Here is a 24,591-nt window from a genome sequence, read left to right on the forward strand (position 1 = left end):
CGGGGACGGGCGGGAGGGTCTGAGGGGAGAGGCGAGAGGGGAGGCACCGGCACACACAGATACCCGCGGACACGGAGGGGAGGCACGAACACACCCCCGCGGGGAGGAGAGCGGGGAGGGCAGTCACCAATACACACAGCACGGGGGGCAACCACGGTAGGGGAGGGTGTAGAGCATCCTTAGGAGGAGCGGCTGAGGGCTCTCGGTGTGTTCAGCCCGGAGAAGGGGAGGCTGAGGTCGGACCTCGCCGGGGTCTGCGGCTTCCTCACGAGGGGAAGTGGAGGGACAGCACCCATTCCTGCTCTGTGGAGACAGGACCTGAATGGCCTGAAGTTGTGTCAGGGGAGGGTTAGACTGGATATCAGGAAACTGTTCTCCCCCAGAGGGTGGTTGGACACTGAACAGGCTCCCCAGGGCAGTGGTCACAGCCCCAAATCTGACAGAGCTCAGGGAGTGTTTGGACAACGCTCTCATGGACAGGGTGGGATTGTTGGGGTGTCCCGTGCAGGGCCAGGAGTTGGACTGGATGATCCTTGTGGGTCCCTCCCAACTCATGATATTCTGTGATATCTCCAAGGCAGGTGCCAGACTCTTTTTGGTGGTGCCCGGTGACAGGATGAGGAGCAATGGCCATAAACTAAAACACAACAAGTTCCACCTCAACTTGAGGAAGAAATTCTTCCCATGAGGGTGGCAGAGCCTTAGAACAGCTCCCCAGGGCTGAAATGGAGTCTCCCTCTCTGGAGACATTCCAAACCCACTAGGACATGTTCCTGTGTCACCTGCTCTGGGTGACCCTGCCTTGGTAGAGGGGTTGGACTGGACGATCTCCAGAGGGCCCTTCCAACCCCAACTATTATGGGATTCTGTAAACAACCAGCATTCTCCGTGGGCGTCTCCGGTACCTCATGGTGTTAGGAAGCCTTTGGAGGAGGCTGTTCCGATGCTGCCCCAGCATTCAGAGACAGTGGCTCTGCCTGGTTCGTGTGTGTTATGGTAACAGGCACAGCCACCAATGGCACAAGGTGGTGGTGCCCACCAAGAGCCTGTGGTCAGAATGGGAGGTAGAAGTTCATCCTGGTGGAGTAGCTGAGTGGGGGGTACAACATTTGTAGCACACTGATTATTTTCACCTTTGTCACCGCCTAATTGTGGGGGTGAAGCATTCAGAGCAAGAGATCTGCGTTGCTATTCAGCCATTTTCGACTTCTATCCGAGCCTCTGTCAGTCTCTGGCTTTGTCATGGGCATGTCTTGCTCATGGAAAGGAGGCATTGTTGCTTCCAGAGGAGATGACATAGAGTGGAAAGAAACAAAAGCTTGGCTGCTCACATCTCACATGGTTAGCAGGGGACTTCAGAGAAGAGCTGCCTTGTAAGAATGGCTCAGTGTTAGTGGCTGCTGGAGCAGCTCTTTTTCCATTCATCTTTTGACAAAAATAGCTGGAAAGGAGCACGTGAACCTCAGAGTCTATTTTTTCATTTGTCTTTGGATTCTCTAGTACAGCACATCTAGTCTGTGCAAAATGTAGAACACAAGAGATTGGTTTCTTCAGCCAAAAGTCCCTTGAGTTCGTTCCTGAAAGGTAGTGATTGCTTCAGTGATACAGCATCACCTGCTCAGAGCCAGGGCTTTGAATCAATAGCTCTTGACTGCTGATTGTGTTCTGTCTCATTTACTATTACCTTCCTTCACTCCATTCTTCTGTTTGGGAGCTTATGCTAAGTTTTTTTTATGTTCCTCATGCGTTTTCCCATTGGCCAGTCATGCACCTCACATTTCTGACTCTGGTGTAGAGAAGGTGGTTGGCTTGTTCAGATGGATCCTGTGAGCTTTTAAACCTCTTGTGAGACTTCTTCTCTTGCCAACCTTTGCTACCCCAGCCTCTTGTATATGCTGTTCTCCTGTTGTTTCCATGGGTCAGTGCTGGTTACCTTTTGAGATAGGGTTCTTTGTGCTTCTTGTGTACCTTAAAGCAAGATTGGAAAAGATACCTACTCAGACATGTACAGCTGGTTTAGTGTGGAAATTCCCTGTTTCCATTTCTCTGGCCCTTGGTCCTTGAAGAGGATTTACAGGTAGATACAAAATCTACTTGTATTGATACTTTTTTTATTTTAATGCATGTTTTGATCATCCAGCATACTCACCAGTTACAGAACCACAGGGGAGTCGTTCTCAAGCCACTGAACTTTGGGCAGAACTTGCTCCAGGATATACTTATAAATCCTGCTTTATGATGGTTCCCCAGAGCAGCTGCTGACGGCTCATCTTTGTCTCATGGTGCTTTCAGAACCTGCTCCCTGAGGCCCTGTGTGTGAAACCTGGTGTCATCACTGTGAAAAGAGAGGAAGAGGGATTTTTTGGGTCACTATGTCTGAGGTTTGCTCACTTCCAAACAAACCAACCTCTTCCAAACAAACCTCTTCTCTCTTCTCACTGCTGAGCTGTTCAGTTTACAGGGTTTACTTTTTCTTATGAGCCTTTTATGTTAACATGGGATCCAAGACTGAGAAAGAATATAGATAAATCCTTTCCAAAAAGTCCCTGTGGCAACTAGGATTTGCACAGTGTCTTTCACTTTTGGCTTTCACTACTTTTTTTTTTCTTTTCCTGAAAAAATAAGAGTTTCTATAAAGTATAAAACAACAGAAATCTGTGCTTGGTTAAGTGGTTTAGCCTGCCCTGCATCAGCGTGCTGGCCCTGGTTTGTGTTCTCATTTATCATTCTTACTCTGCTGGTGCTGCCTCCAGACTGACATCAGTGCTGTTGGTTTGCCACCTCCCTGGGCTTGATCTTGGTGATTTGAGTTAGAAGACCAAGTTCAGTCAAACCTTCCCTCCTCCCTCCTTTCCTAGTAAAGTCTAGGAAGAGGAATATCCTTTTTTTCCCATGGACTGCTACGCTCTGGTGCTTATGCTGAACACTTGACTAAATCTGTGGTAAGATAAAGTAAAATACATTGCACAAGGGGAAATAAATCTTGTTTTATAGTTGGGGGTTCAGGGCAGTCCTGCTCTCTCTGGCTCATGAGAGGCTGCTGTACCAAGAGAATAATTTTCCTTTGTCATGCACTGACTCCTCTCGAACTCGCTGTCGCTGTGGTTCTGCAAACTGCTGCACAGCGGCTCTTCATGAATCATATTTGCATATCATTTCCCCTCAGCACAGGCTGCTGCTGGCAGATCAGCTCTCTTGTGTCTTGTATTGGTCGTTTTCTTTCACCCTGGAAGAAAGATGGTTTAAATTTGTTCCATGTCTGCTCTGACATTGTGGTGGTAGTTTCTGTACTGGCTCTGTGCACCAGAGCTCTGGCTCTGCCCCAGACTCTGGTTCATAGTTGCATTAGTTATCAGAATCATTACAGTAGCATTTCACGATAAGAGTGGCTTTTTCCAGGTCCTTTCTGAGACCAGTGTAAGCAAGTAAGTTTGTACCTTCTCTCTGGAAATTCCAGGCTCAGATTTTAACATGGATTTGTTTGCCTGAATATGAACCTGACCTCAGACGACCAATCTGTTCCTCACGTGTTCTTTATGATAGAGGAGAGTTTTTCTGCCCACCATGGACCCAAATGAATTCAACAGAACAAACCTGGAATCCATCTGCTTCATCTCCTCTGTTATGTGTTAATTCTGTGTTTTATTTTACACTGGGAAATATCAGTGTGGCTCCATTGACAGAGATCCTGTTGGACACAAGGGACATACTGTGAAGGTCCCAGGGAGTGTCTGGGGCTGCAGTCATGTCACTGCTGGGGAGGTGGCCAGTGTACATTTGGTGGCTGCAGTGCTGAGACCAGGAGTGCAGGAGACACTATGGGTTTGTTTGCAGTAGAAAGCTGCTACTGTTTGATATGTCTGTTTGATCTTCTATTGCAGAACACTTGGAGCACTATAAAAACACTTGATCTGCATATACTCATTCTGGTAATAAAAGTACCATAAAATCTTACTATGAGTAATTTTATATGTATATTGCTTCATTTATACTTAGTTTTTAAAAGATGACTTCTTAAAAAAACCCCACACACAAATGAGACATATGATCATCAGTAAAATGTCTAAGTACCTGTTAGAGTTTATAAAGCATGGTCCATGGATTAAATAATCTACAGCAGTCATTTATGCTTTATATGGGTTTCTAGATTAAATCTGAAAATGCCCAGAAAATTCCCTGCACTATTAGCCCAATGCCAGGTTCTCTCCTTTCTAGCTAAAAGATCTTTATTTTTTCCTATGAGGTTAAGGGAAGAGTATCTTCTAGCTCAGTCACTGGGACAAAAATCTCAGCTGAAGTGATCCTCATTCCTCTGTATTCTTTAAGTCCATGAAAATCATAGCACAGCTTTAACCAAGACCTCCTCTACTCCACTGCAGCTGAGAAAGAAAGCTTGTACAGAAGTGGGCTCTACTGCCTCTCATTTCTCTTGTCAGTGTTGCTGCCCTGTTTTACAGGTTAGAACAACTTTTTGGGTGTTCTGGGGAGGTTTTCTTGGTTTTGCTTTTATCTTTCCCTTCAGAGAGTTATTCTCAGTTCTTGGCTTATCCATCACTTTTGGCCTGTACATTACAAGAGCTGCAGTGCTGTTTGGAGATGTATCTTGCTGCCACTGAACAAAGCACTGGCAGGTGTTATATAGGAAATTGGGTAATTCTTGCTAATACAACTCTTGGCAGGACTTCAGATAAGGTTCAGGCTCTCCTGTGGATGCCAGAAACAGGCTTGGTTGTAGTAGGTAACAAAAGAAAATGTTTATTATATTAGGCCCTTGTGATAACTTTCTGAATAGGTGTATTTTGAAGTATTCACATGAAAAAAACAGTGTAGTGTTTATCTTCAGGCTTCATCCTCATGTGAGTTACTTTTTTTTCATGCAGATCAGAAGTGATATGTCAGACTCTGGATGAGACCATTCCACTCATTAAAGACAAGGTGCTGGAGAGGAACCACATCTGTGCCAAAGTTGATAAACTAGAGGTTTGTTCACTAGAAAATTTACATCCTTCTCTTTATATGTTTATGGGTTAACTGTCCAGGATTTTATATGGAGCACTCAGATGTTTATGGCCCTCTACTGTCTTGTGTTTGTTTTTAAATCAGGGTGTTTACCCATGGTTCAGCACATATAAGTGTTTATGGTTTTGGAACATCACTGAGTAATTTATTGCTGTGGATTCTACAATTAAAAATGGTAGATGAAAAGCATTAGCTGTGGTTTCAATGTTAATAATTATGCTAATAATGTTAATCTGTTCTGTGACCTGAAGGAGTATGTGTGAAACCATTTGTAACCAAAAATTCAAGTCTCACATGCAGTGCAGATGTACCCATTTTAAATTGCTGGGTGTTGTCTCATGCCACAGCAGAGATCTCTGAGCTGCCCTGTTCTGCTGTGGCTGCTCTGGTGTTTGTTGCAGTGTGACTCGCTGTCTGCCCTCCCCATGGTTAGTGAGCACTGTGCTAACATTTGTGTCAGCTGAGGGCGAGTGTGCCTCTGGGAGGAGTGAATGAAAACATGAGCAGAGAAATTGTGTAATGTTTAAAACCGGTTTTAACTGACTCGAAGTGAAACCAAGTGGTTGTGCCAAATCCTTTTGCGGCTGTCCATCCCTTCCCCCTGTTCTGTGGGACGTCATTGCAGAGGTGCCCCTTCAGCATCTCTTGCCACGGGAAAATTAAGACTGTCCTGACAATATCTGTAGGTGAGTTTCCATTGTAATCATAGTGTCCAACTTGGGTATCTTCTCTCTATAGCCTTGATCAGACAGGGTAAAAAAGTTTGAGTGCCCCTCTCTGAACAGTGTGTGTATTTATTTCAGCTACATTTTTTCCTCTTCTAATTAAACAAGGATGCCATTCTAAATGCAAGGGAAATCTCCTTCTCAGTGTTCTGCAATTAGATTTCAAAATCTTGTAATTTTTTTTAATCTTTCACTGTGTTTTTTTGGGTATTCAGAGATTTGTTTCATAAACACTTCCAGTGCACAGTAACGCTGGGAGAGGGATCTAATCCATAGGAGAAAAGTGAGTAACCAGGATTCACTCTTTGTGTTTGGAATATCCAGAGGTGGGCTGAGAATAAAGGACCTTGTACTAAATATAAATTACAAACATGCCTGGGTAAGTGTGACGGGTTCTAAGAATATAAAACCTCCAGAGGGAACAGAGCAGAGGAAGGAACTTTCTCTTGTGAAGTTTGCGGCTCTGTGGGAGAAAAGCTTTTCTGCTGTAAAGCTTGAACTTTGTATGGGAGAAACTGTGATTTCAAATCTTTCTATTCAAAGATGTTATCTGTGCCCTGGCTGAATGGGGTGCAGCAATCTTAGAGAAAGGACAGGAAATCTATTTTAGAAAACTTCAGCGTGTGGAGTTTAAAGAAAACACCAGTATCTCCCAATGGAAGAAAGCTGAACGTTAGCAACCCTTGCTGTTTTGCAGCTTGTGATAGCTGGCATTTTCTTAAAGCTAGAAATTTTCTTTCAATGTCATTGGCTGAAAATCTTGTCAAATATTTATTTTTAGCGTAATTTTTAACCCTTGTATAATTGCAGGGAAAGGCTTATAAAATCATAACCTCCAAAAAAATCTCTTTTGGAGAAAAAGTGCACATTTGTTAGATAACTTTTCTGGAGGCTTTCTCCTCTGTGAGGAGAAAGAAGATTTCTTTCTCCTGATGTTGTAATCTCTACAACAACAGCTGCTTATCTGAGGTGGGGTTTGCTGTCTTGTCTGGGCTGAGGTGCTGGCTAATGGTTTTTCCTGGTACCTGGGGTAGAGTCTCAGAAATTGAAGTGGAAAATTGATAGTGGAATATGGAGCATTCTCTGTGTTACTTTATTGGTTCAGCTGAGCTCAGTAATGAGCAGAAATTATTGATGAGTTAGACTGAGAGACCTGTACTTAAGTCCTTTCCAGTGGCTGCTGGTGTAAAGTGTGGATGTGGAATCCCAGCCTTCTGGCTGCAGTCTCCATAGACTGATAGGGGATTGATTCTCAGAGAGAAGAAAGCTCAGGAGTAAGGAGCTGTGTAGAGTTTGTTTTGCTCTGCGTAGAAGACATCAAACTGTGTCTTATCAAAAATAAATCATGGGAATAAGAAATCTTTCCTATACTGAGACTTTGCATTTTTTAACTTTTGCAGATCAGCCTTCAAATGTAACTTGATGTAGGTGTCAGCCTCACTCTTTGCTATATATTAGCAGTTCCTCTTCTCGAGGACTCCAAAGCAGCACATATTGGAATTTCTGTTACTGTCTTTGCCGCTGACAATGTGTGATCACATATATGTCACGCTACTTCTTTGTGTCCTAATTTACCTCACAAGATAATGTTTGGTGTTTCCAAAGTGCTACGAGATTTTTCTGACAGCCTTGAAGAAAAATATTTGTTAAATTAATACTCAGCCAGAGCAGATGGGAAAGATGAGAGGAGAGAAAATAGAGCAGAGTATTTCAAAACTGGGGGTGTACTATGTTCATATTTAAAACTCATTAATTTTCAAGTGCTGAATGCTACAAGCCATTTTCTTAATAATGGGGAAAATAAAAAAATCTGGTGCGTGCTAAAATATTTGATGTTAAGGACTTTGGGGGTATGTTCAGCTTATTTTACCTGCAGCTCTGCTTGAAGTTAATCCAGTCCCTTTCTGACTTGGACTGATGCATTAACTGCTTTGGCAGCCCCAAAAAGGTCACACTGGTTCTGTGTTGAGAAAATGAACACTTGAAAATGGGAACATTCAGGGAGGGGATGCTGCAGGCCCAGAAGTCAAGATTTCAGCTGTCACAACGCTGAGACAGTTTGCAGTTTTTAAGTGGGCATGAGCAGAAGTCAAAATACAAAATACAGCCTATTCCCACGTGAACCAGTTCTGTTGGACTGTACTTAGAGCAGGTGTAAAATGTCTTTGCACTAGATATTGTAAGACATGTCCTTGTCAGACTGTGCAGAGCAGGACAGCACAGTGACACCTACATGCAGCTCCTGTGCTGAGTTACAGACACAGCCATGGGGGGACGTGGCAGTGTCACTGCTGCTCTCTGGGAGAGTTGGGGCAAAGGGGCTCTTGTATAAACAGGTGCCACTCTGGGGGGAAATCAGCTTTTAATTGAGCCATTGTGCTGCAATGGCAGCAGAAAAAAAAAACCATTTTCTCATTTATGTGCAGCAAAGAAGTTGAAATAACAATCCAGATTCCCTTTTTTAATCAGTGCTAAGATTGGCTTCTGACTTCCTGTTCTCTAATGGGAGGGATTAGGCCCTTTATGTTTTGAAAGAGATTGAGCCAATTCCTGTTGCAAAATTCCAGTACTGAGATCAAATGAATGAATAAAAACACTTAGGAAAAACTTGATTTGTCAGAAAGGCACCTTCATTAGTGCTCTCATCACTTCTCTGTCATAGGAATTGTCTTCAAGCTATAATTGCATCTCAGTGACAAAGGTTTCTGGCTACATATGTAAAGATCTGTAAAATGCTGCCTTTCTGTAAACTGGTCTGATCTGTGCCAGCGAGCAGGAACCAGAGCTCCTCCTCTGAGTCAGTGCCAGGGACTATTGGTTAGTTCAGCTCGAAATGCTCTCTGCAGTGCACGGTCACTGGGCTCTGGGAAGGCAGGGAAACATCTTCCTTCAGCAGCGTTTTACATAACATTCCCCGTGCAGAGTTAGAGTGAATTACTCACAGAGCAGGTATTGGCTGGCACCAGTCAATGGCAGGAGCGTCTCCTCACCTCCCTTTTCACGTTCCTGCACTCCTGCTGTAGGGATGGAAGTGCCTGCATGTGGCTGCCTAGGCAATGGGGATGGCTGCAGCTGGGTCAGCTTCCCTGTCTGTGCTTGCAATTCTGTCCCTACGAGCTCTGTGCTGTATTTATACTGTCAGACAGGGCTGGGTGTGCTCAGTGTTACGAAACAACAACACGTGTGAAATACTCACCCATCAGGGCTCCTGTTCATAAACCTGGGCTGTGCTGCTGTCAGCTCGTAAAAACCCCAAAGCAACAAAAGAATAAAAGCTAAACCTTGGCTGCTGTGTCTCTGGCATGAGCACCCCAGGGCCAGCAGGGCATGTGCTGGGAAAGATGTTCTTGGGTCCCTTTCTCAGCAGAATCACCTGCCTGGATTTTTCTGGCAGCATCCCAGTTGCTTTGTTACAGGTGCTGTTTGTACAGCTGGTGTTAAGAGACATTAACCACGTTTCCCAAAATATTGCAGTTCCCTTACTAGAAATGGATGACTCTGTTCCCTGTTTCAGGGTTTCCTTGGTTATGCTATTTTTCTCAGTTTATGCTCTACCAGCTACCCGTTAAATTCTAGCTGAATGTAAAATTCTAGTTAAATTAGATGAAGAAACACCCTGCAGATTGCATGATGTTTGGGGTTAAAGATCTCAAATGGACTTCTATACACTGAGAATTTATGTTCTTGCCAGCCATAGTTGTGGTGACCTTGTTGGGAACTTTGTTTTACCAAATTTCTGTGGGTTATTGACTCCACAGCACATTATGCTCTTCCACTTAGTGCTGCAACCATGCAATATATACTTTTGGAACAGTGTCCCACCAGAGGAATGTCTGTGGAAATTGTGGTCTCAGTGTGACAAAAGCAAAAACTTCTGTGTTTATTTTGTTCCTATTCTGCACAGAAAAAGAAAAAAATTAACCTTTAAAAATATTATCTGTTTATAAACATTTTTCTTTAAAAAAAAAAGTTCATAATTTACACTTGGGGATCAACGGGGGTTGAAAATCACTGCAACTGTCTTCATGCAAGCTGTTCTGTCTTTGAGCTTCCAGTTTAATGTATGCAGTCTGCCACGTTAATTCTTGAAGTAGCTCTTAAGTGGGAGGCTGTAAAAGGGGTGATCTTGGACCAATATACTTTTGAAAATAGGAACTTGAATGTTGCAGAGGAGACACTCGTCTGGTTCCTCGTGTCAAAACGGTCTCAAGTAAATAAGCAATTTTAGAGTAGTCTTCAAAATTGTGAAAGGGGTTAATAAAATCTCTGCAACTCTTTGTAGTACAGGGAAAACTACTCATAAAGTGAATTCAAGTATCTGGAAAAGGGCAGTAAGGAAGGAATGGAGGGTAGTGATACTTAACCATATGGGTTTCATTAATGTGGGAGTGAGTGAGGTGTTGGAAATGCAAAGTGAGTTCAAGAAACACCTGAGCTCCTTTGTTCAGAGTGAAGAGCTCGACTGGAAGTAAAATGGCTCAAGTTTGGAGCATGAAGGATCTGGGAACATATGAGGGGTTTTTCACTATAAAGAATACCTTTTGTTCAAATATTTGTGGCGTGAATTTGTCCTGCTAGTGTCCTTTTTTTTCAGAAGGACACACTGAATGTCAAATGAAACACCACCTTGGTCAAAGCTAAAACAAAGCTTCTACCATCTTGTCTTGGCATCCCCTAAGTCCCAGGCACAACTTTGGGGCAAAATGTTGACATTCCCTAGTTTTCCAGGGGGTAAGAAGTAAGTGGGTTTTATTTTCAAGCTGAATTTTGAAAAAAATGAGTTTAACCATTGCCTGTTTGTCAAAACGGAGCACGTTCCATCACCGGCCTCATCCCTGCCGGCCGGTCCCTTTTCCGTGGCCTCGGGCGCTCTGGGTTGGTGCCGTGGTGCTGTGGAGAAGGCGCTTTGCTGCTCCGCAGCCTCCGAGTGCCGCGCCGAGCAGTGGCTCCCTGCGGACCCGCGGGCACCCGCGCATCCCCGATCATCCCCGATCATCCCTGCGCATCCCTGCACATCCCCGATCATCCCCGATCATCCCTGCGCATCCCTGCGCATCCCTGCGCCCCGCCCGCCAGCACGGCCCTGCCCCGCCTCTCCCCGCGCGGCTCCCTCGCTCCCGCACACACACACCCACGGGCACTGCCTTTTCCTTCCTGATTTACCCAGTGTCGCCATTCCAAGGCAACAATAGCTGAAAAGGCTGTTTTGCACAGGTGCTTTTGGTTTGAGCAGCGAGACAGAGCGAGTGCGTGCGTGCGGGTGTGAGGGAAATCAAAATAACCCCGCGGTTTATGGCTCAGCGAGGTCAGGTTTCTCCCCTTTCGTTTTTGAAGAGTCTTTACTCAGCAGTCACATTTTTTCCTTGTGGTAAAAAACGCAGCCGAGCAGATGGCGAGTGTGAACACACGGACTGCAGCTCTGCCTGGAGTCGGGAACAGGGAACAGGGAGCTGGGGCTGGCACTGGCTCCCAATTCTAGTAGTGTTTACGTGGTAATGGATTTGTTCCACTTGAAATATCCAATGGTATGTGCTGGGTTCAGCAGTCAAGGGATCTTTTAGGAGTAATCGAGGAAAGCAGGAGGTTTCTAGACACTGAGTTTGTGGATTTTTTTTTCCTTTGACTGATTTCAGCATTTTTGCCATTAATATGAAACTGCAAAGAGAGCCAGAAGGAGCAACAGTGGACAGAAACACACAGCCTTTCCCGGAAGGGAGCCTACAAGACAGATGGAGAGGGACTATGTACAATGGCCTGGAGTGACAGGATAAGGGGGAATGCCTTCCCACTGCCACAGGGCAGGATTAGATGGGATATTGGGAAGAAACTCTTCCCTGTGAGGGTGGGGAGGCCCTGGCACAGGTTGCCCAGAGAAGCTGTGGCTGCCCCACCCCTGGAAGTGTCCAAGGCCAGGTTGGACGGGGCTTGGAGCAACCTGGGCTAGTGCAAGGTGCCCCTGCCCATGGCAAGGGGTGGAGTTGGATGCTCTTTAAGGTCCCTTCTAACCCAGACCGTTCTGTGATTCTATACTGGACTTTGAGCACCATACACCTTATGGCTGCTCCATATTTGACCATGTGGTTTAAATTCTATTGAATGTTCCTAAACCTTCGACAAGGATTTGAAAAACAAAGTACTATGTAGCAAATCAGGAAACATTTTCATATTTCTCTGTGGTTTCCTTCTGCTCGTGCTTTGAAAGTATGAGTGCTAGCTATTCAGTGGGCTGCTGTATATGAATTAACCCCTCCTGTCAGAAAAATGGCCTAGAAATACGGTGACCGAGTTCAGAACGTTTTCAGTTCATGCATAAGATTCCTTACTACACATGCTCTCATAACATCTGAAACTGAGCCAGCTCCAGGAATCATATTCATAGTAAGAAACAAACACTGCTTGATGGTAATTAAACATCACACCCACTTGGTATTTTACACAGCAAGTTTCCCTCTGCATGGAATGCTCCGTTTGCAAGAACTACCTAAACTGCGAACCAGGCTTCCTTGTCAGGCAACCTGTAAACCTGAGGGCACAGGAAGAGTTAACATATTTTACTGTATGAGCAATTGGTGTCAATATAGGATGTTTTAAAGGCTTATTTGATATTTCTGGCATTAGTTTTCGAGTTTTGTAAAATTGTAGATTTTAGTCTTGTTAGAGCTTGTGCAAAATGTTCCTACTCACTTATGGCAGTTTGTTCAAACAGGACTGAAGGCCAAGTTCCTCTTGAGAAAGGACAGGGGACCATACTTAGCTCACCTTTGACTTGAAATGTAAGGTCACAAGTGCTAGGAAAGACCAGACTAATTGCTCTGAATATGCACAAGTGTATCTTTAATACCTAAAACCTGACAGTGATTTACTGTACCCTTTATGAAGCTTCTCTCCAAGCAAACAATGCTCAGTTCAGCGCGTTGGGGTCTGTCTGTGAGCACAGCCAGCCCCGCAGGGCGCCCTGAGGGAACGTGCGGCTGTGGTGAGGTTACGGGTGGTTACAGTGAGGTGTGGTTATGGTGCAGTGATGGTGGGTTATTGTGCTGTGCCGGTGCAGTTCCAGTGTGGTTATGGAGCAGGTGTGGTGTGGTTACAGAGCAGTGATGGTGCGGTTCTGGTGCGGTTCTAGTGCCTCGCTCCTGCCGCGGGCAGGGCACACACCGGACCGAGCCCCGCTAGCCCGGCCCCTTTATTGGGCTTTGGGGCTGTGTGACATCATCGGCAGCCAATCAGGAAGTGCTTTAGGGCAGAGTTTAAAGCTATTTCATAATATATTTATATTCAGTGCAGGTATTTTTGGGCTTCAGTAGCATTCATTTTTGTCGCAGAGTCCATGTGTAAATATGGCTTGGGGGAAAACCGGTCTGAGAACGGCGCGTTTGCCCTTGGTTCTGTACTTCAGCGGGGCGGCGAAATGCTGCAGGACGCGCGGCCGGGACCGGCTCTGCTGGGGATGATTTCGCAGTGACTCTGCGACTGGTGCGAGTTCCCTGCTGGGCTGCGCCTGCCTGGGCAGCCCGACCTGCGAGAATTTCCCAGGCTGCTCTGGTTCGCCAGGAACACAAATGCAGGACAGTCTGCGGGGAACGTGTGCGGGGGGGAGGATCTGCCCCGGGTTCAACCGGGGCTCAGCTCACTCCCTGTAGCAGGACCCTGAGGGATTGCAAAACTATTACGATAATTTCCAGACTGTAAACAATTTTTGCTATCCGTTGTTACTAAGACAAAACAGTATTTCTTTTTACAGAAGAAAGAAACAGAGGCTTGTATCAAGGGTGGGACTATCAGTACTTTTATTTTCATTTTGGGTTGATTCTCCCCCAGCTTAAACACTGTGGATGTGCTCATGCCAGGTTGCTAAAAGTCACATATTCACATATGTTCCATGGCAGGCCTGCAAAGTGTAAAAGTGCAGTGTTGGCTCCTTCATCCTCTTGGGATCCCAAAGATTTTACGTGCTCCTGAGCAAGAGGCTGGGGAAGAAGTCTTTCAGGTGCTGGCTGTGTCTCCAGCAGGCTGTTCAGTGTTCACAAAGGATTTAGAAAATGAGGGATACAATGGGATGAGAAGGCTTGTTGACATAATTATTTTGAGATCATAAAAGGGAATGTCAGCTGCAGAGAGCTGCAACACTGAGAATGGGAAACTTGTAGCCAAAATGATGCGTCAATAAATTAAATGTGATGCACATGGGGATGATGTGAGGGAGCCTCACGTGTGTGGTGCTGCTCTCTGAACCAGTATTTTTCACTAAAGCAGGAGATAATGAAATAATCCAGATGGCCTCATAAAAACCTTCAGCTTTCAGGTCAGTTACAGAGAGAGAACGTTGAAAGTTAGGACCTATTAGGAAAAGTACAAAGAAAGAAAATCAAAACTGTCTTGTGCCCCTCTCTACATCTGTGGTTTCATCTTTAATATTGACTGGTGAGTTGGAACTCACTGTTGTAGTTGTAACTAAAAGAAGATTTATGTATGTTAAATTTGATCAAAGTAATTTAGCGAAGTTACCTTTCTATTTCTAGGAACCCATATGCTGCAAATTCCTATAGGTAAGGGGAACATTCCAGGCCGGAATGCTGCATACTTGCCCTGTTTTTATGCTCTAAGCGTCAGCTGTTGATCTCAGCTGGAAACAAGTTCCTCAGCTTTGGCTGGACCGTGTAGGCATGCTGGCTATTCCTGTATTTGTGGGCAAATTTTTTCCTGGGCTACTGCAGAACAGCATTCCAGCTGCTCACTAGAGGTTCACACACAAGCCAGTCCTCACTGATCTTCGCTTCCTGCTGTATTACTCTTGGAAGCTGAGTGTAATTTCCCATCTCCTATGACTTGTGGGTGGGTGTCAGTCTTTGTCTGAATGCCTTCCCAATGAGCATTAGGATATTGAATATTTTGCCAGGCTAAATCTAACACTTCCAGTTTTGCCACATTTCCAGTATCTGCTGGGTTGTCCAAGGTGCCATGTGCTTTCAGTTCCCATTGCCTTCTCTTCTTCAGGCTGGAGGCACCAGCTGTCTCAGCCTCTCCTCATCACATCCATAACCTGAGCACTCTGATTGTCCTCTTGCTGGACTTGCTCCCAGTGTGTCAGTTCTGCAAATCCTTCATGTCCTGGGGAGCCCAAAACCAGACATGGTACTCGACTGAGTCTCATGCCAAGCTAGAGGACCGTGATCAGACCCCCCAGTCCGTAGGTTGTGCCTGTCCCACAGCAGGGCATGTTCTGTCTCCATACTGCCAGAGGCTCTGCTGAGTCAGGGGCAGCTTCTTGTCTCTGAGGACCACCAGGACTTCCTTTCTTGCCAGCTGTTAACTAGATTGACTCTTTTAACCACTGTTTGCCCTTACTAGGTCTATGCTGACTGTCCAATCACCTCTTTTTCTCTGAGGTGCTGATAATGGATTCCAAAAGGTTTTGTTCCCTATTTTCATTAGTACTGAAGTTAGGCTGAACATCCTGGATAAATTCCTGTATCCTGCTCCTCAGCCTTCTGGAAGTCAGGTATGACATTTGGCTTTTTTCCAGTCATGAAGAACCTCCTCTGATTGCCCTGACACTTAAGCTGACTGACAGCAGCCTCACGGTGATGTGAACCAGCAGCTTTAGCATCCCCAAGTGCATCTGTCTGGTCCCAAAGGCTTTGTTAGAGGTTGGGGTTTTTTTTGCTTTTTTTAACCAGCTTGCTGTAATAGTGCCTGTTTGGATCTCCCCCTGTCTTAGGCACTCCTTTGGCTGTGCCACTAAACAGGGATCTGGGAATTCTGGGAGCGGACCTGACAATAAAAACCAGGGCAAAGGATGCACAGAGTTCTCTAAGAGGTAGAATGAGAACAGCTGTGTCAGAGGGGTGCTGGGAGGGTTTCTGCCCGTGGTGCTTCTGCAGGTGGAAATGCTCAGTACACTATCATTATTTACCTTGGTTTGCCTCATTCCTTCGTTCTCTCCTATTCCCTTTTGGCTTTTCTGAATATCAACACGGGAGGCAACTGAGAGGCTGAGCCTGCCCAAGCTGGGCAATCTGCCTTAGGAAGCCTTGCAGACACAGACTGTCAGACCAACCACAAATGGCAAGAAAACACATCCAGACTTGCTTTTTTAAAGGACGTGCTCCTTCTGGCAAGAGCATATTGGGAAAATGATTCTATTAGTTAGAAGCTAAATCCATCACTGAAGAGCAGAAAACATGGTGGGTGACAGGTCTAAGCACAAGGTCTTGGGCTGTGCACTCAGAGCACATTTTGCAGTGAGGTTTTGAAAGCTGTCACTTCTCTATGTCCCACACTCTTGTGGCAGGAGAAGAGCTGCTGCATCCTTGTTTTCTGTCTCCTTACCAAACAGCCAATAAGCTGTACCTTCCCATGGCTTCAGCAAGATTATTGATCTGTGCAGATCATTATTGCAGCTGCTGAACACGTCTTTGCTGAAGAGATTGAAGGTGAAAAAAGGGCACACTGTTGGATTTTTTCCTGTGTTTTTCTAAATTCTCTCTAGACTTTATGTATCTCATTATTATTTATGAAATAAAAATAACTGTTTGGCAGTCTTTATATATTTTCATCGTATTGTGCTTCACAAAGGGAAGCCTGATTTATCCTTCTCTTTGGGAAATTATATATATAAGTGAAAGGTTGTCATGAATGGCCAATTTCAGCCAAAGGGGTCTATGTGATGCTTTCTGGAGCTTGCAGGGAATTCGCTTTGCTTGAAGTGCTTGAACAGAATGTTTGGAACAACAGAAAGGAAAAGACTTCTGTATTTCTTCAGGAAGAAAGTTCTGCAGCTTGTGCTCCCCATTCAGTCACATTTTGGGCTTGCAGAGAGGTAGTTTGATTTCCTTACCTGGCTGAGATAGTAAAGCTGCTCCTATGGAGAGTGGAACCCGACTCCTGTAAGGAGTGCTGGGTAAAGTATAACTGGTGTAGGAGGTAGGCAGAAATTGAGCTCCAAAACTTGTGTTCTGAGAACTGGCGTGGTTTGACATTGCTGTGTTTGCCTTAGGACAGGAACTTCTGTCCTGAAGAGGAGAATTTCCACCCATACTCTGGCTTTTGCAATGAATAGTTTTGGCTCATTTGTACAAACCTGCCCTCCTCAGGGGTTTGAGGTGCTGGGCCAGGCTGGCTCTGATGTGGTGACACACTTCCTCCCGTGATGGAGAGAAAAGTCCCCTCGGGGGAGGAATGGGGAGCACAGCTGGAGGCGCTGAGGTTTTAACCAGCACTGCAGGCGCTGCGAGAATTCCCCTGATGCAAATCCGGGCTCTGCTGGGACTTGCCGTCCCCTGGGATGTGCTGTGCCACCTCTCTGCCTCCCAAGGTGCAGATGAGTTTGTAGGGCTGGTGTTAGGTTATCTTCAATCTCCAGCCTGGTTTGGAGTTGCCAATTAAAAGGTCATTCCTTGCGGCTGGTTAAGAAGCTTCTGAGAAGTTGGGCTGGTTGGCTGAGGATGAGCCCCAGCACTGGTTTTACACTGAGGGTTTCTTCCCGTGCTGTGTTACATCCTCAGTGCCATGGTCACTCAGCACAGGCTACCAGAAGAGCTCAGGTTTATTTTCTTGGTACAGTGGGATTGGTAGCCCCAAACTGGGAGATAAGGATGACGATGGAAGGCAGCCTGAGCAAAAGTGGTCTCTGATGTGGCAGTAGTGGATATCTCTTTTAGTAGAAATGAAAATTATTTTACCATTGTTATATAAACTATACTAAAAATCAAGACTGAGAGGAATCCAAATAATAATTTTTTATGTTTTGCTGGAAAAAAAATGAAGTTTGCTTGATTTTGGAGCTGCCAAAGAAAGAGGTTTCAGCTTTTGCTCTGTTTTGATTACTACAGTCAGTCTAGGTATTGATTTTAATACCTGCAAGAATGATCAGAGCTGAAAAATAATTATTGCCAGAGAGCTGAGAATCCCCTTTGATAGCAGAGTTCAGATGTGTGTTGCAGGTCTCTGTGGAGAGGTGCTCCTTGAGCTGCATTGCTTTCTTTGGGTCCCTGCAGCCGTGCTGATCCACTCCAGAAAGCTTGGCAGGCCTTCCCTGTAAACTAACTGGAGCAAATTTGTTTATTGGTGTCAAGGGAAAGGTGCATTAGTGCTGCTTCAGGTGGTAGGCAGCAGGTGTGAGAGACATGGATTCGGGAGCTCTGGGAACGGGAATAGTATTTCAGGCAAAGTCATCACCACAGTCCAGCAGAGGAGATTGAAATATTTAATTGTTGTTCCTTTCCTGGCTTCGAAGAGGCAGGGTTGATCCAGAGCTGAGTTCAGAGGGATAAATACCCCAGGACAGTTACTGCTGAATTACCAAGGCTGTACATCTGGTAGCCTGAAAGGAGACTTTTATTTTATTTTTTTTTTTTGGGGGGGAGGGGGATCTGGAATGATCCCTGTCAGAGTCAGAATGAAAGTCCAATTTTTCAGGGACACAGAATGTGGAAGGGCAGCTTGGTTTTTCTGCATGAAATAATATCCCTCCCCCTTTTCTCAGGTAATCTACTCTTCCCTCTGTCTGTGGAAGTAGCTCTGTGTTTTAGCTGTAAATAGCCTGGATAACCATCCTGCTTGCAATAGGGTCAGAAATCCTCCTGGTGATGGCAAACCTTTCAGGTGGGGAACTCAAGGGCTGTACCAGCCCTGCCCCACTGAGAGCCCAGACCTCCTGTGCTGCCCCAGCTGCTTCCCAGGGGAAGCACTGCCTGTTCTGAGCTGTTTGGGAGCCCTTTGGAAAGAAAATGGACAGGGACAGATGGATGAACTCTGGGCTGGGCTAATGGTCCCTGAGGGAAGATGCCCTCCATCTGCCTTATAAAATCAGTACTAAGGTAGATTTCTGGACCATCTTGTTGAAACTTGGATGGAAGGGAAACGATTTTCTGTGTCCACATCAGCAGTTCTTGGAGCACTTGCCTTAAATGTGGTGCTGCTGTGTGAGCTGACTCGAGCCTGGCTGTGGAACTGATACTGAGCAGGCACCCCCTCTCAGCCCAGCAGTTATTTCCCTTCAGCCGAAGGTACAATCTGACTGACTGTGAATCAAGCTGTTTGCTGGGTGTGACACAACCTGGAAGTGACCACCTTTTGACCCAGCTTTGCTGTTCTGATGCTGGGTTGCAGCTGTCAGAGTAACCTGCTCTTAATTGGGTCATTGTCTCCCTGCTCCGTGTTTGCCGGGGTCTGGCTCTTGGGGGCTTCAAACTGCCTTTCCCAAGGGTGCTTTTAGTGCCTCCGACGGTGTGACACAGTTTGTGTCCCTGGATAACTCGGCTGCCTGTTCAAATGCAGCTGACTGAAGTCTCTACAGCTGCCACCAGAAGTTTTAATCTTCCAGGCATGATTCTACATGCCAGTGCTTTTATTTGCCTGCAAGTGCAGAGTTGTGTGGACTTGATTTTTCAAAAGCTCTCGCAAATGTTTTAATCCTTTCATTACTACTATTTGATCAGGCCTCATCTGAACATGCCTTACTGCCTTGCAAATGCTAAATTCCTCTGTAATTCCTTTAATCTTTATTTCCTCAGTTTATTCCCTCATTGTTGGATCTTTAAAGTAATAGAATCCGCGGGTATAGGGCAGCTCAACAGAGATCTGATTCCAGCAGAGGGCTGTGATCTGGCCTTTGTTAGATGGTGACTCACAGGAATCGAGTGATCTAGAGGTGAAAAGCTATTTGCTTCTACTTAAACCTTTCTCTTGTGATGACTTCAAGATGCTTTGGAATTTCAAGATACTTTCTCCCTCTTCCCCCCTTCCCCCTCTTAGCAGACAACCACATCACCTTTCCTTTGAGTTTCCCAGCACCCTGCCCACAAAGGAATTATTTCATGTGCAGCCTGTGTGATGTGCACAGCACAGAGGTTCCTCTTGCCCCTGTTGTTTAAACCTGGATGGCATCTGTGCCACTGTGGAAAAGCTTTCCTTGGACCCCTTCCTTGGAAAACAGTCACATTACGTGGATTGGGGGCTTTGCCTCTCACTTCCCAGTGGTTCAGCAGCTGTACTCCAGGCAACGAGTGAAATAGTTCCTTTAACATAAGCTGGTAACAAAAGAGTTCCTCGATGAAAGTTTGGTGTGGTTGGACATAAACCAGGAGGAGTCACTTTTGGAAGTGTTTAAGGTACAGTTACAGGAAGTCACCCCAAAAATTACCCATGTCAAGACAGTATAGAGAAAGCATATGGTATCTGCAGTCAGAGAGGCAGGTGTGCCTGTGAGTCAAAATACCTGTAATACTATAAAAATAACAAGGTATTATTCACCAAAGCATCAGATTTACTACAGCAGGGATCTCAAAAGAAATCAGTACATTCTCATTGCAATTGTGGCATCCTTTGTTAGGAGGAATTTTCGATAGTAAGTGCTAATAGTTCTAAAGTAGCTGGTTACGAACCAGAGCGGGAAATCCGGAGCCTATTTTAAAGCTGGTTTGAGAGGCTGTGTCCGTAGTGAAGGTGGATTGCCCTGGGCAGGGCTTTCTGCAAACAGATTGGCTCCCAGATCGTTAAGCTTAATTACTGCAATTCACAGCACTATTTCTGCCTTGTTTTCTCCTGGTATGAACACTGGCAGTGCTGCCCTAGAAATGGGGGACAGATTATTTTCCTTGGAATATCGGAGTGACCATTAACTTTCCTTTCTCCCTACTTTTATTTCGGGTAAAATACAGACAATGTTCGTGTTCCACCGTGAATTGTTACAGCTGGCTGTTCTCGCAGCTGCTCTGCTTCGGGTTTGCTTCGTGCTGTGTGAGCGGGACCCCTGTCCGTCCTGCCCGTGCTGTGTGAGCACAGCTCCAGGAGCCAGTACCAGATCCCAGGATAAATGAATATTTTCTATTTAATTAGGCCTCGGTGAATGTGCAGAGCCGGGGTCTATTCCCAAGAATTAACAATGGATGCTCAAGAAACTTTTGTAAGCAGACACACGGCTTGAAACACACGAGTGAGAATTAAATACAAATTAATGGGAGGATTACCTTTAAATAGCAAACTACCCTCTGGAAAGAGGTGAAGTTTAGAGCCTGGAGAGCATCAGACTCATGGGAAAGACAGGCTCTTCCTTTTCCATTGAGACTGGGATTTTAGCTAGAGGTTTGGATTGCTGCACCACAGAAAAAATGATTTCATCTCCTCAATTCAAGATTAATCAATTATTTGAGTTCTTCAAAACCCCAGGAGCAAACCCAAATCCCTTTCTGTATTTCTTCTTAGTCAGTATTTTCCAGTGGTACGGATTCATTTGCATTTCTCTGTGCTTTAAAACTAATTTCCCCTGTGTTCTACTCTATTTTTATCTGTTCAATATTAACCCAGCAAAAGTCTGTAGAATCAGGTGTGAAAGTAAACAACTTCACATTTTCAGTATTGGTTACAAAGGCAGTTATTACTATTGGAGAGCAACTTCAGCCTGAGATGATGATTCTACCCCCCTCTTGTCTCTTTTACCAGTCAATCCCCTCAAGTATTATTTCCTGTTCTTGAGCAATAAGATGAATTTCTGCCTTGTTCTTGTTCCACAGACATCCTCTGCCAGCAGCTTACCCCTATGACCTGCCAGAACTCCACTGAACTGAAGACTATTTTCCTGTGGACTATGTAAGTACCAAGTATCCAAATAATTAAGCTTTGATAACCAAAAGGTTTCTAGGAAAGGTGCCTGGGATTATTCTCAGCTGTTTGTACTTCAGGACATTACGACTGTATTTCATCTCAGGTCTTTGCCTGGCAGCTGAGGGAAGGCAAAGATTACTGATCCTGTTGTAGCTCTGTGGAGATGAAATGTTTATTCTGGGATTACATCACAGGAGTTTGCACTTAGGTGATGAGCTTCCAAAACCAGTGAAGGCAATGTACAAAAGCTCACTTTGGTTTACCCTCATGTTTTCAAATTTAAAATGATCAGAGGGTTCACAAGTGCTCTAGTGCAGCCCGTTAAACCTGCCAGTCATGTGCCAACACTGCCAGCTCCACAAATGCTCAGACTGTAGAGGATGTGAAGTCAATGGCAAAATTTTAAAATTCAATAAACTGCACGTGGCTGGAGCTACCAGCACACTCTTTACACTCCTTATTACACAGGGGTAGTGTTTTACAAGCTGTTGTGTAATACAACTTGAATGATATGAATAAACTTTCTGTACCTTCTGCACTTTCTGGACCTTTGGATGTGCAACTGTGGAATGCAGATGTGACTTAGCCAGGACCAGGAGTAGCACAGTTCATCTCTGTGCCATTTTTAATGTTTTTACTTCAAAAGAGGCCTAGGGAAACAAAACCCCCTCAATTCTCTGAATAAGGAACAGAGGAGGGGATGTACCTTTCCAGTGATTGGCTTTGCATCCAGTACAATACAGAGAAATGGAAAAAAATGCCTGTTTTAAAAATGCCTGTGGAAAAGCTCAAGATGGAGAACCCACTGCAAAGTCTGTGAAGGGAAAAAAAAGCCAAGCTTATGGTGAAAGTAAAGCTGCATGGCTGTAACCATGGAGACCAAAGCTCTTCTGATGCAGAAATAAATGAACACAACCTTTTCATATTTATTAGTGGGACTGATGATGAAAGATAAAGTCAAATTAAAATATAAAGCAATAGAGACAGAACAGGTTGCTGCCTCTGCCCCTGCAATGCAGGTTATTGTAATGGATCACTACAAATGAGCTGGGGTTACAGAGAGGCAAATTAGTTATGAAAGGAACAAAACACTCTTAGTTATACCAACCTGTTTATCCAAATATCAACTTCTTTATTACAAAACTGGAGACAGTGCACACAACATATTCCTGAAATCTTTTGGTTCTGATAGAAATGGAAATAATACCATAGCATTGTATGAGATGTGTGTGCTACACAAAGGGAAACTTTCCTGTAGCTGTACTAGTGAATATTTGACACCTGCTAATTTCTTGGTAGCAAGAATGACAGAGTTTTCCTATAAAAATACAGGGTGAATATTCAGGTTTGTCTTGAAAATACGTGTCAAAGGGTCAAGTGAGTTGTTGCTACAGAACTGTTACTGCAGGACAGGGGATGGCAGCAGGAAACGTCACTGGAGCTTTCAGGAAGATTCGGAGCTCGTGCAATAAACCTTCGGTGCAGATCTTTGACATGATGTTGCAGGAATGTTTTGATTGAGCAGAAATCCCAGGGCAGGGAAAGGATTAAGGTTAAGGGTGGCTTTGGTGTGTGATGGACTGCACAGAGAACTGGGAGTTTAGGAAAGCTGCCTGTCTGTCCCTGCTGCGAAATCCCTGTTCATTTTTGGGGAGAGCTGAGTGGCTGTGCCCGAGGGTGGAGGGGAGGGGATGGAAGGAGAGGAGCACTGCCAGGGGAAGTGAGGGAAGTGTCCATGTGGCACCAGGGTAGGTCTGTGTGTGAACAGGGCTTCACCAGCACAGCTCTGGCTGTGACACCCCGACACAGAAGCATCACAGCAGCTGCTGTGCCTGTCTGGGGCTGCCCTCAGCACCCTGGGGGTGACAGGGCACAGCAGCTCCCACCTTCTGCTGCCCAGAGCTGGCATGTGTCCAAAAACGATGTCTGTGCCAAAAACTGCTGCTCGGTCTCAGCTGCTCCACCCTGCAGATCTCAGAGTGGATTTAAGACAGAAAACTCACTTCACTTTTCTTCAATTCCAGTGAAGTGGCTGAAACAAAGAAGAGTCTTAATGGTCTTTGTGCTGCTGTGCTCCCAAAGCCCAGGCAGCCTCCTAGTTCCGAGCTCCCACTGGACACAGGGAATGTCAGTGGCAGCTTGAGCTGCTCCTCTGTGAGCATAGCAGGAGGGGACCAGAGATCTGCTACAGAACTTTGTAATGGCTATAAAACTTGGGTAACTTCCAGCTCATAAAGTTATAATGGTGTGACATTACACATGGTGTTAATTTACACAAATTGGGGTTAAGGCTCTCCCAGTTTTATTGGGCTCTTTACCTCTTCTGCTTTTTGACTTCCTCAAAAGTGTGGTTAGCCTCAAATCTGAGGAGAATCCGAGCCCAGCCTCAAATCCACATTTGAAGAGTAACTGGTTTGAAATAGTGGAAAGTTTACAGCAAAACTTAAAATAAACACCCTCCATCCTTCTTGATATTCTGGTAAGAGACTGGTTTTGTGCAAGACCTTTAATTTAATCACTATATAAAATGCTATTTCCTGGAATTTTCTGGCAAATGAAGTGCTCCTAGAGAGTTCATATTTCAGTTTTAGAATTCACTGACTACACCCAGGAGTTCAGAATATTTAACTTATAACTACAGAGCTCACTAATACTAAATTTACCTTGCCAGATATTGAGACAAATCTGGTGCAGGTTGATAAAAGGATACCAAATTGCTTCTGCCATTGCTTGATAGATAAAGGCTGCTGTACTGTGGGTTCAAGTGTTTTGCAAACACATTTGTAAAATCCCTTAAAGCCAAGATGAAGGACACAGAATAAATTCTGAAATGTCTCAATCTTCAGCCAGCAGCTGCCTGCAACACAGTGGGAGGAAGGAACACAACCAAGTTTTCTTAGAAAGGACTCAGCTTTTCCAGGACTCCCTGCCTGGAGCTACTGGGATACAGATCAAGCCTCTGACAGCTCTAAGTGGTCGTTTAACAAACTCTCACCTGATTTACTGAAGTCATTCTCCATGAAATAGTTTGGAAAACCTGTTCACAAAACAAGTTGAGGTTCAAGTTTTCTTTTAAAGCAGAGAAACACAAGGAGCTCTTTTGCTGATGTAAATGCCAAAGTGTTTTTCCTGTATTGTTCTTGAAACATCTTCTACCTCTGTAGTTCAGAACTGGGAGCCGGACAGTCCAACTTCCACTCCTCTGAGGTAAAAAAGCACAAGAGTTGTGTCCCTTCTGTGAGGG

General features: G+C 45.0%; 1 long non-coding RNA gene across 2 annotated transcripts; it reads left to right on the forward strand.

Annotated features, from left to right (window-relative positions):
- Nucleotides 1-24,433, forward strand: LOC108497570. Of its 2 annotated transcripts, none has more exons than XR_001874884.1 (4): nucleotides 1-156; nucleotides 4,881-4,980; nucleotides 21,257-21,332; nucleotides 23,372-23,963. It is a non-coding gene; the product is annotated as an uncharacterized LOC108497570 (long non-coding RNA). The 2 variants fall into 2 exon arrangements; XR_001874883.1 differs by lacking the exon at nucleotides 23,372-23,963 and adding an exon at nucleotides 24,194-24,433 and having other exon boundaries at nucleotides 2-156.
- The last annotated feature ends 158 nt before the right edge of the window (nucleotides 24,434-24,591 follow it).

The sequence above is a fragment of the Lepidothrix coronata genome, unplaced genomic scaffold (genome assembly GCF_001604755.1).
Source record: "Lepidothrix coronata isolate B3197 unplaced genomic scaffold, Lepidothrix_coronata-1.0 Scaffold49, whole genome shotgun sequence".
NCBI classification, from domain to species: Eukaryota; Metazoa; Chordata; class Aves; order Passeriformes; family Pipridae; genus Lepidothrix; species Lepidothrix coronata.